Source organism: Pleurodeles waltl, chromosome 5 (assembly GCF_031143425.1).
Source record: "Pleurodeles waltl isolate 20211129_DDA chromosome 5, aPleWal1.hap1.20221129, whole genome shotgun sequence".
Classification (NCBI taxonomy): domain Eukaryota; kingdom Metazoa; phylum Chordata; class Amphibia; order Caudata; family Salamandridae; genus Pleurodeles; species Pleurodeles waltl.
This window is the reverse complement of record NC_090444.1, coordinates 1,145,743,823-1,145,756,946: the sequence shown is the minus strand read 5'-3', so window position 1 is coordinate 1,145,756,946 and position 13,124 is coordinate 1,145,743,823. Positions and strand designations below refer to the sequence as shown.

Below are 13,124 nucleotides of genomic sequence, written 5' to 3'. Positions count from 1 at the left end.
TTTTTAAGTAAGAAAGCACAAATTTTCAAAGAAACAATGGATCTCATGGGTGGAGGGGTGACAGAGGAGCGCATGCTGGGAGCAGATGTGGGGAGGAAGGGAAAGCATTCCACAACTGAGACAGCAACAACAGGCAGGAGAGTGGCACAAATCCACACATGAAGAGGTTGAGACACAAGCACAGATTGTGTGTGGGGAGGGGTTGAAGGCGGGGGGTGGGAGGGAGAAGAACAAGGGGACGAGAAAGGGAAGCATATAAGACAGTGAGAAGCTCAAAAAAGTGACACCACACAGGGCACAGAGGAGAAGCACATATGGGTGAGAACAAAAAGCATGAGGCACAGAGAAGTGCACAGAGATAGCGACAGAGTGCACGGCTGGGTATTTTTGGAGAGCACAGAGTGCTCAACGAAAAAAAAAAGAAATTCTCTAAAAGTTTAGACTTGAAGGACAGAAGCCACCCAATCAGAGAGATGGTTAAGAGGCTACGTTTCAGAGGTGGGCTAAGCACAAGACGGACACGTTGGTAGAAGGAAAGCCATCAAATAAGAAGCAAGCAAATAAGAGTGAAAGTAAGGCCAACCAATTGTAAGCAATGGGAGGGCTGTAAGTTCATAGTAAGCGCACAATAGGTCTTTTGAAATGAAACAGCTTGCATTGTGTCAGGCAGACTCGACCTAAAAATGCCACAGACTTTTCACTGTATTGTTGTACTACTCCAGAGGACAGAACATATAGAAGCTTAGTTTTGGAGTCATCAAGTTGTAGAGGGCGTGCCATGATCCATAGTTAAACTTTCTAAAGAAAAAAAGTTACAACATTTCACAGTAGACTAATTCCTGTTTATCATTGAACAAATAAAAGAGGGTGGTGAAATCAACGTTAAAGAAAGCCAGCGGTAATGGTTAATTCTAAGGAACACCAAAGAGAAAAATGATTTGATCATCATCTGTCGTGCCCTGTACTATGAAAAGTGGCCAAACTACTCCTTTGTTCCTCTTTGGCACCTGCCACAGTGAAAAGCAATTCTAAATACTTCAGCAAACACCATGAATTTGCACCGAGCTCCAATGTGGACCAATCCGAGGCCTGCAATCTTTTCTGTATTATGATTTTGTGTTTTGTCCCCACATTACACCGCTCTTACGAATGTATGGGTCTATCCTTCATGGAGTTGTCAGAAGAAAAGCTCTGCAAGATCTGCAAACAACTGCAATTGCCACATGTTTCAGGCCCTGTTCACCAGTTTCCAGGAAGGTTTTATGGATTCCAGGAAATCAAAATGAAGCGACAGAGGGGTGAGGGCCATTCAGGGGCAGTACTTGTCAGCTATCATACATCCAATACTGTATTTATCCACCATCAGTCCAAAAGGTTCCCTCAGCATACTAGGTTCTAGATTATTTTCAATACTTTTAGTCATTATTGATCATCAAACGGAGCACACTACTGCAGCCACGACAACGTGGCAATGATGGCAGATAGATAATCTACAGCTGCGGACTACATATTCAAATCAACTGCAAAATAGAGAAAATATACGCTCATTTGCTTGATATGCACATTTGTAAATCTTCCCATGGCCACATTTGGGATACAAATTTAACCCAGGGTGGGAAGAAGATGTGCTGTGCAGTGGAACACTGCGCCTCCACGATAAGGCGCAAAGTGGCAGAAATGTATCTACCTGGTTTGTGTTCGATATGACAGCCAGCCTTGCGGTTCGAGCTGCACGGCATCCCTCTGTAGTGGAATTAAACATACAGCAGGGCTTCTCTGGCAAGAGTTAAGGAGGGATCCAAAAACAGTGATTCATCGCCTGCAGCTTCAAAGGAGTAAGCCAAGTAATGTATGGTAACTGCATTTACACAGCACTGACCAGGCGCTGGAGGGCTTTACAAAGGGCAGCAGGCTGCTCCAGAACCCAAGGTTAATGGTTAGTCAGGTGTTGTTGGTGAAGTAGAATTCTGTGCTTTGAAAGTCCATAAATAGGGCCAAAATAGTGGCAAAGAATAACCATGATCAGCAGGCAGAAAGATATTTATTATTTAACGGGTTATGAAACGCCATCATCCTGGACCGCAAGCAGGAAAACAATTCACAAGTGAAATAAGCAGCGCCGTGGCTGGTTGCCATCACTGCCCTTAGAACTTCAACTGTTCTACGGGATAATCCTGGTTGAATGTTGTACATTTTTTTAAAAAATAAGCCAGGATATACGTAGTCAGGAGAGCTCCGAGAAGGGGTCACGAACTCTGCCACCTACATATGGGTATTAATGCATGATGTATGAGTGGGTACTTGTGAAGCGTGAACCTGGCTAAACAGAGATAGAGCGCAGCACCTGCGTAAGAGTCACACCTTGACGGGAGCCTATGGATACTATTGGAGACAGGCATAGCATTCAAGTGTGGGTTCCTCTTTTTAAAGGTGTGGCATTCTCCTCTTCAGCTACAATCTTCACCCCCGAGGAAGGCAACTCTGCTTACGCACTTCAGCACACTAGAATCTCCCTTTCCCCCCCCCCAAACATAACTGAAGACTAACAAAGAATAATGAGCATTGCTTTGCAAAACCTCTCTATATATTTAAAAACAAAAAAATAAACTAACCGCCTTCTCTTTGCCGGATCTGAACTCTAGAGCACTTGACAAGTTGGACAGGTTTTCAACAGTTAAACCATATATCAACCTAATCTTGTTGAAACACGGCTTACTGTACTTGTCAGCAACGATTAGAAGATCTTCCTCTTAGCTAAATGACTTTTGCTGAGTTGGCAAGGTATACCATGACGGGGCGTGCTGGGGCGGGGGACACACAAATCAACAGCCAGTGAAAGAATGCAGCGCTTCAGCATTGGGAGATTGGCAAGCTGCTGAAACAGACAACCCTCTTCACGCAAATAAAAGAAAGTTTTTCCCTCTGAAAAACGTATTAAAAAAAATATTTGATGGTCGGCTCTGTTTGGCTACAAATAGTCACCAATGCCCCCCCTCCCCCAACCTCTTCTGAAAAATAATAATCTAAATCATGGGTACTCACACCCATTTTCCTATGGGCCAAACAGTTTTTTTTGGTGGTGTGACCGAGGCATGTGCCGATCCGAGGATGGTGGATGAGGGGAAATGTAAGGTGAGCATAGAAGAAGCGAAGCTTGTATACGGTGACGACTCTGAGCCTTGGAGTTAATTTCAGGGTTTCACTCCATACTGCTGTCTAAATGAAGTCCCTAGTCGAGACACAGATTTGACAATATTGTTATGCTGCATCTGAGGTGCTATCTATTTACCACACCTGGAGTAATCCTTTTCAGCTTGCTAACTCTACATTTGGCGAGTCAAGTATACAAACAAACTTGATTATTGAACTGGAACGAAATAGAAACTTTGACCTTACAATGTCCTCATGCCTTTAGTTTCCTATCCGTAAATATTGTAAGTGCTTAGAAGTAGGCTCAGTTAAGATAGTAAATTATATAAAAATCCTTGTTACAGACGCCCAGCCCCAACAGTGCAGTTCACTTGTGTAGACACAACACTCAACATCCACCACTAGTTCTAGCCCTGGCTCTAATAGACTTGATGTTTAACCCTGGTTTTACCACTTTGTCTAAATATGCTGGTTGTTCACTCTGAATTAAAAGTCTGCGCAGATTTAACAACACAGTGGCATTTCTCTAGTGAGAGTAGGGTCACAACATCACACAGACTTCATTCATCATGTTGTAAACATTTAGTTCAACATTACGAACCTTATTCAGTTTTTGTAATGTTGCGACATCTCAACCCTAAGCAACATATACACAATATATACTTAAATATATTCATGAATGCACTTATAGAACGAAAGACAAAAATGTAGTTCTGGCACATCAGTGAATCTATGATTAATGGTGAGCGAGGGTACCTTATGTTATGGTTAATATGTTTGGATCCCGACCTTCACGTTCCTCAATAGGGTTAATCTCCTTATTTGGAACATGAATTTAGGGTCAGCACAAAAACTGCACTCTGAATTGACCCTACTGGAGCTTGTGGTAGTACTGATCGGACAACCATCAGCAAGGTCTGCAGGGCAGAAGATGAGGTACTGCCTGGTGCAGGAAAATAATGACTTCACACGTGGCCAGTCGGTGACAGGGGCAGACCTATCAGTGGAAATTCAACTGGGATTTCTAAACGGCTGGGGCGGTGGGCAGAAAGACACACCAGATGGAGCAATACCAAAGTCAAGGATCTGAAGCACAGACTCCTTGAAGGCTGAAATGTGCTACCACGGGCACTCCAGGCACATCAGCATTGGATACGAGCAAGATGACAAAGCTGGAGTTGGGTTCCTAGAATGCAGATTGTGCCTCTCACTGCAGTGGGACCGTCTGGATGTTGAAAAGCTACACTTGTGCTCCTTTTGATTTTTCTTGAACCTATCCTTCAAATTAATTTTCAACTCACCTGATGAAAGCGCCCTGAATGATGAACAACTTAATTTCTTGTATTCAACAATGTAAAATTTTGCTTCCCACTCCCTGATCGCCTTTGGGAGCATTTGTCACAGGACTTGGTATCACGTTTGGTACCAAGACACCACAGACAGGCATCATGCAGGACCATTATCAACATCTGTCTGTGACACATGCAACACAATATGAATCCTGTGGCCTTGTTCACACACTGCCAAACTTTTTTTGTTGAAAATCAAAACCATGGTTAAAACGGAAATCCAAAGTAGAGCTCTGGACTGAGTTGAATGGTGAGGATAAACTGGAGTGGATGGAGGCTCACATATGCCCCTCAGTGCCGTCAACTCCAGAGGCTAGACGGAGTTCTATGATAGCACCTGCCAGCTTGAAGGCTCTATTGCAGCTGCAAACATGTTTACATTCATAATCGTGGAATTATGATACAGGAACTATATTAGTTCCTTCTGAGGTCAACCTCCACAGAGGAAGCTTTTAAACAAACACTACCTTGTACTAGACGTCAAGTACAATCTACATGTGCCGGAACTCTTGGATACACTAAAGCTTATCCTCTGTCAATATGGTAAACTGGTTTAACAGACAAGTAGTCAATCAGAGGGCACATCACCAATGCCCTCTTCCTCATTTTGGAGTTTTCAAGAACCAGCATTTAATACCAGGTGCATGACTGCAGAGTTTGTTTTCCTCAGTTTTCTTATACACTACCCCACGAGAGATCCCTTCCTCTGAAGCGGAGAACGCACTCCACGGCCAGCTCTTTCTTTTCTTACTGGCTGCTTCAAATCTTTGCCCCTAAGGCAAAAGAGAGGCGCCTGGCGTTTGCAGCTTCCTTGCACTCCATCCACCTAAATGGCACGCAAGCGTTAAAAAAAGGGTTCTCAGGTCTGCTGATCATTACGCGGCCTTTGCCTCAGGTGGATGATGCGTCAAGTTCTTCCTGAATAAGACTCCCTAAAACAGATTGCAAATCCCTTTACCTTTCCACGCCCCTAAACATAATCAAATAGTAAGCGTACATACACCCCATATGTTTAACTAAAATTAAAAAATAAATAAAAAAATAAAAAGCTGTGTTGTGCACTGATTAATTAGGTAAAAATACTGACACACATCTAATTAAGCCAGCAGTGTGTAGTCTAAAAATACAAAATAAATACAATCCATGTCGTCCACAATCAAACCTTATCTTTACACTTGCATATTTCTGCAGAAATGGCAGACTGTTCAGCATACACTCGCAGGTAGCCTTACTGGAATGCTAAGATATTTAAGGACTGAGGAAGATAATGAAAACACATGGTTAACAAATCACCCACATTCCAAGCATTCCAACAAGCAGCAAAGGCCTCGACTCCAACCTGTACGGCAGGTTTAACCACCTGTAACAATTTATGGCTCTCCTCCCGTGTGTGGTTTCTTTTCTTTGCAGTTTTTTAGTCCCTCGTTTGGCATTTGCTTTGTTAGCAGGTATTTTCTTGGTATTTTACTTTCAGTAATGTGCCAATTCTTTTTCCATTCTTGTTTGAGTTTGTTGTACTGGTTAGGTCTTTCTAAGAGAAAACTTCTTCCAGTTCCCATGTATCTTTTCTCGCAGATTTATTTTTGTAATTCTGCTTTCCTCCATTTACCCCAACAGCTCTTCTCCAACTTAATGATTTGCAATGTAATTACTGGTTTTATAATACATCTTAGCGCCACTTTGCATTCTCCCCCCAGCACCTAGAAGCAGTAAGGCTATTCGCATCGAGTTTCAAGTTGCATAATGTCGCTATTTATGGCAGAGAACCGCAGCTAGCCAATCACAATTCATATGCCATGACAAGAAGCATACAATCTACCAAAGTTAAAACAGTTTATGGAGCATGAGAGATTATTAAGACAATTGACAGCGTTAGTCCCCATTTACAATATATCCAGTGGTCAGTCTTGCAATATGATGCCCATATGGGCAGACAGTGCGTCTCCACCCAACATAGATAAAGATAACTAAGTCCTTTCAGAATGTGGGATTGGTTCTAATATGTGTCATCCTGTGCTGAAAAATAGAGAGCTGGTCAAATTAAATGGAAATGTCACGGTCTTTGTTTGGTCCACCCTTCGCCTTAATGTCCACCATATCTGTTGAGTGCTGAAGATTCAGTCATTGAGGTGCTACTTCTACAAGCATGTCTGTCACACTCAATTCAAAAGAAAAGCTTGTGTATCATTCAAGTATTTTATGTGCTGTCCTTTCGAACAGACATGCGATTTCCACGAACCACACAATGGCCTGTTCTATGAAAAAGTTAGGAAGGGTTAATATAGGCTATGTCAGCTATAGTGACTGCATGTTATGGAACGGGACCCCAAGTTTGGTGAGCAACGTGCACTACTGGTGCAGGAACTGGAAAGGTTAGTGCAAAATCAAAAGTACTCTACGTCCCCCCCCCCCCCCACGTCCCTTACCATAGCACCCATGCACCCGAACAATAAAGCTGTGTTAAAATCCGGGGGAATGGGAGAGCCAGTATCACTGCATGCGCCACTAATAACCGCAATAAAGTATTCCTTGGCAGGAGAGAGAACTTTTGTACATAAATTGAAAATAGCTTCTTAATAGGCTTTTTAGCACATGACAAAGTTGGCCATCTCAGAGAAGAAGAGAGCACACAATGGATTGTAAGCCATACCATGTACTAAATTGACGCTCATATACCAATCACTGGGCACAGGTGAAACATTTAAGACTACTACAGAAGTAAGGGTCACCATGCATTGCATCTACCATGATGCACTGGGGCAAACAGAGTCCTGGGGTGTGAGGCAGTGTACTCCTACTCTCCTGTTTGAAAAAGCCCCCTTGAGCTACTGTGCTGAAGAGCTTGTGTTGACGCACCTGCATCCCGTGAGTGATAGAGACCTGAAAAGACTCTGAGCAGCATTTCCAGCACTCCCAAAACAACTTTTTGCTCTCTGCTGATGAAGGAATGTATCCAGAAACACGTATCTAGAGTTACACAGCACAGGCTGCACCAACAAGTGTGAACAATTAAAGACTGCTACATAAGTAAACATTATTATGCATTGCATTTACTATGATGCTTTGGGGCAAACTGAGTGCTGGGATGTTCGACACTGTGCTCCAATACACATAATATCTGTCTATTGTTTTATTGTGCCTAGTTACTAGGTAAAGCTGAGGCACTTACTGTAACAGGCAGAATAATGTCTCTGTTATATCGAACTATTTGTGAGTGTATTGGGGAATGATCATGTGGTTTTGATGCACCTCTGACCAATTTAATTGAAAAGGCCCAGGTCGACTAACCCTTGGGTGACCCCGAAAGAGAGAGGGAGTCCTTCTTGTTGTAATCGAGAGCAGTTCCCGAAGAGAAAAGTAGAGTGGAAGAGTAGAGATTGCTGTACACACGAAAGCGTTCCAGAAGTAGAGTGCCCCCTGGATGGGGTAGGGAAGGCCTGCTGCAAGTAATGTGAGCCAGCGTGTTTCCATAAACCCTCGATTATTCCTTGATTTAAAACATGAACAGTTCACCAGTCAGTAAAAATACTCCGGCCATATCTTATTGAAGAGAAGATGCTTAATACAGTATCCACCAGAATGTGGATGACTGGGGCAGGCAGAAAAAGACTGACCAAATGCTTGTTTTGATTCCACAGCTATCAGTCATACATAGAACGTGGCTATCGAATAAAGAAGAACTGAAGCATAGACACAGCTTATAATAAAAAAAAAGTATAATTTACTATCACAGGTAAATTTAGGGGCAAAAGTGATACTATTTGATCATTTATTAATTATTAAAGTTATTACTCTATAAATGATATTCTGCGCTGCATTAAAACTACACAAGTATTACCCAGTGAACGTTACTATTGAACTACTTTCGAGAACTATACAAAACTTCCAGCAAAAGGAAAACAAATATTCCAGAACGAGAATATTAAATTAGATGCCATATTAGAACACAGCAAAGGTTCAAGGATGTACTGTCTACTGTGCAGAAAAACTACTACACAATTAACAACTGAATCCAAAATTCGCACACCATGCAAGTCTTTTGGGTCAGAGCGCCCTAAAAAGGATAACCTTGGATTGCAAGCAGCAAATCTTGGTAACTCTTCATCTTAACCAAAGTTTCAAGGATGACAACAACTAATATCAACCCCCAATTGCCCGACTGTGAGAGACAAAGATCACGACAGTCTGTACCAGAAACAAAGGAGCTCATGATATCGCAATACAAACTGAACCGGTTTAAAAAGAATAAACACTCAAGGACCAAAGGAAGACAGTCACCACTAACAAGCCACCACTGGTGGCATTCCATGCCACTTCAGAGCACAATAACGTTTTGCTTACTAAAGCAAAAAATATTTTTAAAAAACTAAAATAGGGAGACAATTTATAAGCACATAAGGCATAAAATGCACAGCTGAACTTTTATCCCGTAAGAAACAAAAAACATTGGGCAACCGTGATCAATAATCCTAGGAATGGAGCTGGCAAGAGAAACTGTGTCTAATTACACAGAGTACCCAATATTATTTTGTTCTGATGCAATGAATGAAAGTGTAAACTAACGAGAAAATGACATCTGTACATACATGCATGAGTAGAAGGTGGTAGCAGAAAATAAACCTAGGTCCACATTTTAAGAACACATTTCTCGGTATTTGAGGTCTTTTCAGATTTCGTTCAAAAAACGTTCACAGTACCTACATTAAGCTCAAATTACATTTTATGTGCCTTTGTCAGCTCTTACACAAATGAAATACTTCTTCCTGGTCAATGCATAAATGATTGTCATAATTTACACCAAGCCAGAAAGGCTGTTTATTAAACATTAGCTTATTTAAAGAAAAACACACACACACACGCACACAACCATTATATATGTATGTATATATTTACTGAAATAAACAAAGGTTACAGGGTTGTTATAGTTAGTTGGATGTTTTATCCATACAAAACCATAACAATTCAGCAGTTGTAGTTAAACATATAGTTATGTCTATGTTAAGAAACTATAACTTGTGGCCTAAAGTTACTCAAGGGCTCAAGCTATAGTTTCTTCAGATAAGTAGAACTATACGTACACCTATAACTGCTGAATTTCTATGGTTTGTAGGGTTAAAATGTCTACCTAACTATAACGTCTCTGTAACCTTGGGCTTTTTCCGTGAATTTCTATGTTTTTTGTTAACGTAAAGTAATATATAATTACTGTACGTTAATAAAACTATAGCCGCGCACAGCCTTTGGCCAGTCCCTCAATGCACCTAACCTCATGCTGCACACAGCCTTTAGCAATGCGCAGCAGGAGTTTGGCGTGCAAGTGGGTGTCATTTCTTTTCCTTAGTCTTTGAATCAGAGGATCCATTGCAGATTTACTCTGGGGGGGCTGTACTGCGAGCTGTGGTGGATCTGCGGTTCGCCCAAGAAAGAAACTGGGCTATTGTTTGCCCGTGAGGGGTCCCTCAGAGACCCCCTCCATCTGTCCTATGAGGTCAGGATACCTCTATCCTGAACCCTTATATTATGTTATTTTCCACTTTTGTCCCCCCTGCCCCACTGAGAAACAAAACAGTGGTCGCAACTTTCCTTTCAAGTTGAGGTCAGCCAATCAAAGGCTTGCTTTTGCTCCAGATCCGTGGTTCCCCCTGCGGGTGGTTTTTGGAAGTGTGATCGTTCGAGTTCACCAATTAAGTCTTTGGAGCACCTATCTTGTTAGGTTTGAGGGCTGGAAGCTGGCATCACCAGTGGTGACATGACGAAAGCAGCAGCCTCACTAACTTCTGCCAAACACATGCTTGTCGTGGAACACTGGAGGATTTAAAGAGCAAAGCAGGATCATCTGCAAGGGACAGAACGTCATGGGACTGATCAGGATTCTGTGCGCATCTACTGCAGATCTTGATCTGTGGACCCTGTCTAATTGACGGAAGTTTTTTTTTTTTACAAAAAAGACATGTTGAGCATTGAAGAAAATAAATTAAATGTTTCAAATTCACCCTTTTTGCTTAAGTTGGAGCATTTACAACTGCTATTAGATTTTTTAAGTGCAACACAGACCATTAGAAATAATGTTCGAGCTTTTGCTGGTGATTTCTCAACAAAAAACTCATTTATTTTTTTATTATTGATAATCGTGTTATAAATTAAGCTGTGCCAAAAACGTTCAACATGGTGGTTTGTTAGAATTTCCCTAATTATCACGCTTCATCCGTTGAGTTGGATGGCAGACCCACAGGCCAGAAAAGAATATTCACCAAGACATGTTTCCTGTGGCTATACAGTGAGTGCGCTGGTACACTGGCAGTTGTGGTGGCAGGCAATGTTAAATTTATCTTCACAAAATGGTGGCTGGTAAAGTGAAATCTATCTTCACAAAATGCCCAGAAGTAAAGTCATCCTGTGAAACAGTATTCCTCTACAAACCTGAGACCACACTGTTCGAAGAAGACATTGCATCGGCAATGAATAATTTCTTCCACCATGAAGGTCTAGTTAGATAATTGTTACCATTTCTAATGAGTAGTGTTTAGAATGGTCTCATGTAGACAGAAGTAACAGATTACAGGGAGGTACTAGCTCCAGTGCTTCCTGTTTTACGAAAATGCTGAATGCCGGGAGACAAGATTCCAATAGGTAAGTCGGCAGTATTCAGCTTAGAAGGGACAGTGGCACCTGCAACCAGAATGCATATGAATGGTGCACTTGCTCACAATGTCTGACTTTTCCATGGATTAAAAACAGAGAAAACAGCCTATGTAGGAGTGTGTGTTCCTGATTCTCCAGCGGCGGGTGGAGGATCCAAAAGTTGCATCTTAGAGGTTGAAGTGGTTTCTGATTAAAGTCTGAAAATCTCCCTGCAACCGGAAGCAGTGAGATTCTACATGCGTCGCATCAATTTCACTGCTTTATGCAGTCCTGACAAAGGTGATACCATGCATTTGGGGCTGCAAGGTTGTGAGGCCCAAGTGGAAGTTTCTCAAGTGGGAACTGGAGTTATTAATCATCAAAGTAGTCAATCGATCAGGATTAAGTAGCGTAGGCTAGAAGAGAAGGAGGGTGTCAAAGGAATAACTATGGGGTCTCCACCGTAATCTACAAAGAGAACTATTTCAGAAACATTCCCGAGCTGCCATGATATATAATCAGTGTTACATTATGGACCTAATCGATGAAATTACAACAAAAGAGATTCCCACATGCATAATTAAAATAGCACCCACCGGAAAGCATCAGTCAAAGTAGCATCATAAAAGGCTTTATCAATATGAAATGTCTCCAGACAAGTAATGAAATAAAAGCAATAGCTGCATGTGTCTGTGTACCAGCGAGCATAACATGTCACTCTAACTTATGACTTGTCATTCAAATAACAGCTTTACGTATACTTCATATATTACATATGTATTGGATCATTTCTTAACATCATTTAATCTATTTCTGAAAAGAAACATATTTAGCATCAAATAAAATCTTTTTATATTGGCATAAACACATTTCAATTTCCATAATTAAATACTAGTCATTTTCTGAAAAATATCTGTTTTAATTTTCAGTAAATACATGTTTGGTCCCCAAACATTAGTGTGTCATTTTCATTAAGTATAACATGTCATTTTCATCATGTACTCATGTACAACTGTCTCGCGTGCTCATGTATTATCATCACACAAGATGAATCTCCATAACATAATAAAGGCTGGTCACCACAAAATCCGAGGTGGACACCCCAATGTAGAGGAAACCAACACAAATGCAAAGGATGGTCACTAATGGACCACAGTATCTCTGTTCCAGAGATGGATGTAATAATGCACAGATACCCATAACATATTAACAATGGACACCGTTATGCTAGTATGCCGACCGCTATGCCAAAGATGCTATCCTTATGCATCATAATACCAAGACTGACAGAGGAACATCATGTCTGGTCATATTATGTCAAGGCTGACCACCATTATGCCAGCAACTGCCATAGTTTGGCTATGAATACTCACAATGTACCCAGGATGGCCATCATTGAAGTAGGGGTGATTAGGTCAGTGATATATAACACAGGTTAGGAAGGATCTCCATCAGCATTCTTGAACTACTGGAATATTTCTACAATCCACGTCTATCCCCAAACTTCCAAGCCCACATCGGTGCACACTCACCTCTCTGCTGCTGGCATTCCTCCTGACAGGCCCTGAAAATAAAAAAACACACACACACACACGCCCACCCACACCATTAGTACAACTGAATAGATCAGGTCATCGTTGATTTGGCACTATGCAGGCCCTCCTGTAGGTATGGAGACTGTGGTGTGGTATAGTATGGCTTGGGTTGGCCATGCCACTGATTTGGCTGGCTGCCACAATGATAGTCTAGAGCTGAGTGACTCTGCCTCCTGCAACGAACAGAAGGTGGAACAACTCACTTCAAGTCCATGTGAACGATGTCTGTAAACGGCTGTGAAGGATGAGACCCCCCCTGGAATAAGGGAAAGGAATTCAGCCAGACCAGGGGTAAAATTATCTCTGCCCTCTCGATTGCTTGGCTGCACTGCCTCACTAAAGGAATAGAGTGGCATGATGGCGTGATGACATTGTTGTGCACCTACAGAGAGCAGCTTTCCACCTGGAA

General features: G+C 41.8%; 1 protein-coding gene across 1 annotated transcript in view; it reads right to left on the bottom strand.

Moving 5' to 3' along the window:
- Positions 1 to 13,124, bottom strand: part of DCBLD1 (discoidin, CUB and LCCL domain containing 1) — a 205,572-nt gene that overhangs the window by 121,314 nt on the left and 71,134 nt on the right. The window lies entirely within an intron of this gene.